Source organism: Magnolia sinica, chromosome 3, assembly GCF_029962835.1.
Source record: "Magnolia sinica isolate HGM2019 chromosome 3, MsV1, whole genome shotgun sequence".
In the NCBI taxonomy this organism is placed as follows: domain Eukaryota; kingdom Viridiplantae; phylum Streptophyta; class Magnoliopsida; order Magnoliales; family Magnoliaceae; genus Magnolia; species Magnolia sinica.
In genome coordinates this window covers 115,481,613-115,487,274 of record NC_080575.1, presented here as the reverse complement: position 1 = coordinate 115,487,274, position 5,662 = coordinate 115,481,613, and positions in this window count along the sequence as shown.

Here is a 5,662-nt window from a genome sequence, read left to right as displayed (position 1 = left end):
AGGTGGCATACATAGGTGAGAACAAAACCGTTCCATTCGGACCAATAGTTAATGGGCCATGGACCAAAAATTACACTACTGTGATTGTTGGCTTTTCTGTTTGTTTTTAATCATACACACGTGTCAGAATTGATATAACGGCTCAATTCAATCTGATCAATTTTGACCTTAAACGCCAAAATAACTAGATATGTTGAATATGAACGTGTATGCTTAAATTCTAAGAAGATTGATCGCTCACTTAATCACCTATAGAAGTTTGGGGCGTGTTTGGGCACTGGGATTAGAAGGGATTAGGTGGGATGGAATTGCATCTGGTCCCGCGCCAATTCCACAACATGTTTGGGGAGGATGGAAAAGATGTCGATGGAATTGCATTGGGTCCCATGCCAATTTCACTCAATGTTAGCAAGTTGTGTAGGTCCCACTATGATGTGTAGGTTAGATCCACACCGTCCACTCGTTTTTTGAGATTATTATAGAGCATGGGCCAAAAAATCAAGTTAATCTAAAGCTCAAGTGGACCCCACCATAGAAAGCAACGGGGATTGAATACTTACCGTTGAAAAATTCAATGAGGCTATATAAGTTTTGGATCTACCTCATTTTTAGGCCCATGCCATAAAATGAGGTTACAAAACAAACGAACGGTCTAGATATAACACATGTTTGTTATTCTCAATAACTTCGAATGATGGTTAGTATATCCATTCAATGTACCACCGGATTACCAACAAAGCATGGAATTATTCTCATCCCACGGCAACAAGGTAATTATGTTTTCTGAATCCCATCCCACCGAATCCCTTCCAATCCCAACGCCCAAACACGCCCTTATAGTAATCATGCAATAATCAAATGGGAGATTCCACAATAAATGATTTCTTGAATACAAATGCAAATCAAATAAAATGAACAACTCATAGCAGATTGGTAAGAGTGTTTGCAAGAATGCATACTTGGAAAGAAGAAAAAGAATAAATTTAGCATATGAGAATAGGCTTGTATTACAACTAAAAATTATAGTTAATAGATTATCACTACTTTTAAGATACTCTTAAATAAAGTAAATTGACAGATAATTTATTGTGTTGGATTGGCTAATGATTGATTGTTGAGTTTGTTTTTTTGTTACATTCATTTATTATTTATATATTTCCACTATAATTTACTCATCTCATCTTTCTTTTATTACTATAATGGTCAGCAGTCAAAAAAACTGGCTCTAAAGACTCTCTCTGAACCATTCTCTTATCTAGATCATTCTTTTGCAATGGTTTTTCTTCCAAACGCCTCTCGGCCACATCCTTCATGTCTATAGGTCAAGGTTTTGCTTTTATTATCCTTGGTTGCCCTTCATATCCTAAACGGCTTGACTGTGCTTCTTGTACATTGATCATAACATTCTACCGACCCTCCTTAACATGTAAAAGTAAACTTACATCATCATTAAACCCGTAAAAAGTGCTCCATATTCTTGAAAATCTTTTTTTATCCTCTTCCTATCTCTCATACAACGCCATGTATCATTTCTCCATTGTCTTTCTTAGAATCGTCAGAATTAGGGTACAATAGTGATCATCTTATCCATTAAAAATTGGTGGCACACAAATACCTACTAGAAGATGAAATCATCAACGGCTCGAGTCAGTGAGAAAAACTTATTAGATGGTTAGGATGGGCAGGTGGAGGGACTCCTTTGCTCGGTGGCTAGTCCATCTCATGAGCCCGCTGAATGCACGGTTCAGATCATCACAATGCATATATCCCCCGGTCTAAGGGCATAAGATGAAGTCCCATAGGGACCGTGTGCAGCAAATGGACTGGGCTCATGCTTAAAAGGCTTGTTTCGTGGCGACTCGACCGTTTTCAAGTCGAGTCAGGACTCGCCTTAGTCAGGGTGAATCTTCCGAGTCAGGTCTGACTCGCCCAGATGACTTTGTAATGTGGAACCAGACCAGGTCTGACCGAGTCAGAGTCGACTCAGATAAGTATATTGGAACTTCAACCATGACTGGGCTAGCCCAGATTGGCACTGGTCCAGCTCAAGTGTGAGGGGCCTGCCTTTACCCAGACCGGCACTTAGTGGCACTGGTCTGGTCCTGTATCAGGTGGTTAGAGCATGGGCTGGACAATGGACATGCTTCGACTTGAACCAGCCTTTTACTACCGTGGAGAAACTGATATTGAATTTTATCAAGGGGCCGTTTGGATTGGAAGTAATTGGATTACCGTATACTCCAATTTCCGTCAGGGCCGATTCCAGTTTTCAGGCCCAGTGATTTTTTCAGAGGGATGTTCAATCAATGTGAGACTAACATGTGTATGGCCTCGACCGGACCATTTGTAGTATGATCAACATGGACCATCCATTTGCCAAAGCCATTGAATGGACAGTTAGGATCATCGGACCAAAGTGAAATTTCGAGAGAGGTGGGCAATAAACGGTGAACCATCTGAAGCAATGGAAATAACCATGGATTGAATATTTGCATGTGGGCTTCATGGGTCGTAAGGATGGTTTTACTTGTACACTGGTTTGGATTGTACTTAGGACTTGGCCCATGGATCAAGCCTGGTAAATACTTCAAACCTTTCTACTTTTGATTCTGATACAGTATGTATAATACTACTGTATTAAGAGTATAAAGATTGATTGTATTTATTAGTCAGAGTGAAAGTAGTGGACCATTATAAAAAGATTGAGTGATACAAAGCTTGATTAGCCTTTGATGTGCTCTGCCAAAAATAAGCAGTTTTGTCTTTTGTTCTGATGTCCATTTTCACTTTGACAACCCTAAGGTGGCAAATGGGCTGGGTCAAGTGGCAATGAAGCATGCCCATGGCTAAAGCCAGCCCAAATCAGTCTAAGATTGGGCTTGGACTATTGGATTTTTCAGTAATGCCTTGGAGATTAAAATTTTGAAAATGATCAAATTCATGTAATTATATGAATACTTGGGTTGTCAATGGGCCGGGCTCGGGTCAAGAAAATTTTAAATTTTGAATAGGCCCGGCCTGTTGACCAGCCTTAATGAATCCCTGTTTGATAATCTTAAGTTTTTATTAAAAGAAAACATAAGATTAATGGAAAGAATTTATCTACTAAAAAAACAGCTTGATGTGCTTGATATTGCTACTGTTGATTTTCCAAATTAGGAAGTTACTCATAAATCTATCCTAGTTAAGGAGAGATTATAGCCAAACTGGGTAGTGCTAGGGAAGGACCAAGGGAGACACAAGCCGTCTGCACTCATCACAAACGTGTGATAAAGGAAGGGCATGAGATGGTGACTACCACCCCCATCCTTTCATGAACACTTAATCTCTTAAATCTACATCAAAAATGATTTCACGTAAAATCAATTAATATCTTGTTTACTCATGTGAGTATCCACATACATTGATAGATGTGCCTAGTTCACTTTTATTGGCCGAGTGATGACTGTATAAAGCAAGTCAAAATACGTAAAATCAAGACATTGAAATCTCACACATCTTCATATCTAAGGATTCATTAGATCGAATGCATCTTCAAGTTAATCATAGTCTAGGCATGTTGTGCTTGTTGGTCTAAAATCCTGCATCCGTGGCACACACTCCTATCGGGGATGGTGCAAGGCACATCAACTCATCTACATGCATGTTCGATGGTGGAGACATTCCATCATGACTTCTCATCATTTTCATAAGAATGACTTACATATATCATCATATTCATAATAACAACCATTCGCTAAGTTCTATGGACCACAGCTCTCCCTTAGTTAATGACTATTGCATCCAATCTTAAGTTTTCAATTAATGAATATTGCATCCCATCTTAAGTTTTCAAGGACTTCCAAAAGGATCTTTCTCATAATTAAACATATGTTCCGATATAATTATATGCACCTCCACATATTAACTGGGGGAATTTTACAAATGACTACTTCAATAATATAGTGTTTACATCCTAACATAATTTTTCAAAAAAATTGAGTGAGATAGCCTACTAATTTAAGTAATTTTCAATGAACTACCTTTCATTAGCTTTCTTGGCTGAAGTTGGGGTTGATGGTGAGAGCAAGGGTTCAACTGCTTGGGTGGGCTTCATAGTGATGTTAACATGAAATCCACTCCATCCACCATGTGTGATATCCTATGATAGGCCCAAGACAAAAGAATCAGCCCCATCCATGATTTAGGTGGACTACACAATTGGAAACCGTGTAAAGGGCAACACTTACCCTTCACACTGTTTCACTTGGTGTAGCGCACCTGAATCAAGGATATGTCTGATTTTTGGACCCTAGGCCGAAATTTTGGTTTGGAATCTAATGGTTGGAATGGATTTAATATAATCATTATGGTGGGTCCTATAAAAATCAAAGGCCCACATCTCTCCCAACTATTTCCTTTGTTGTGGCATACCTAAATCACGTGTCACCCTTATTTTTTGTCCTTAGAACTAACATTGGATTACACATCTAATTGTCACAGTAGATGGCACAAACACATCCAAGTAGGCCCCACCAAAATTCAAGGGTGGCCTACCTATAGTGTTCTTTTAAGAGAACATTTCAAGTCCAACCAGTTGGACCACGAGTTACAGTCCACCTAGCGAATAATTTCGAACCTTTTAATCAAATGCAACATCTCATCCTTCCAATAAGTTGGACCCACAATAACGATCAAATATTCAAAAATTAGTCCCATCTAATCATCCAATGGGCTAGACCATAGCAAATAATCTTTACCATTGATAAATTGCAAAATACATGTGAGGTCCAATAATTGAGTAGATATGACTAATTTTTTACGATGAAATCAACATGCCAATTCCAACCTATTGGATGGCTTGGATGTTGCACACATAGTGAAGGTTGGAAAGAATCTTTTGGATGGATTTTGATTTCTCGTCTATGCGACCCCTTTTCTTTTTTAAGTATATGACCAGAAGTTAAAGATGGTAGCCTGCTTAATGCATGTGTGAAATCAACTCCAACCATTAGACATGTAATCTCATATTAGGCCTAGGGTCAAAAAAATCAAGCTGACTTGTGATTTCAGGGTGGGCCACACCAAAGAAAACGATTAGGATAGAGAAGTCGAGGCACACTTGATTTCTATCGCCGGTGATTATTATATAAAAACTTTTCCAACTAGTAGATTCCAAACCAAAATTTAAGTACAGGGCAAAAAATAAGACCTATTCATAATTCAGGTAGGCCACACGAAGGAAAATAATTTGGAGGGTAAACGTTACCCTATACATTGCTTCCAGTTGCATGGCCCAATTGAATCATGATGGAGCTGATTTTTCAGTCCTAGGCCTAAAATGGGTTGACACACCTGATGTTTGGAGTGGATTCCATGTAAACTTTACGGTGAGGTCCGCTCAAGCCACCATCCTTGCTCGTACCACTCAACCCAACATCCGCTACAAATCCGGCGGAACTTAAAAAGCTTTTTGAAAAAAGTATCAGGATGTAAATACCAATTTAGTAAGGTATTAATTTGTAAAATTTCTTATTAACTATAGTATATTAATTTTTCCATCTAATGCTCTCGGTCATCATGATCAATGCTGAGATAATTGATAGCACATCCACATCACCCGTAAATTATATTAATTTTTCCATTAGGCCATTGGTCATCATGATCAATGATAAGATCTTGA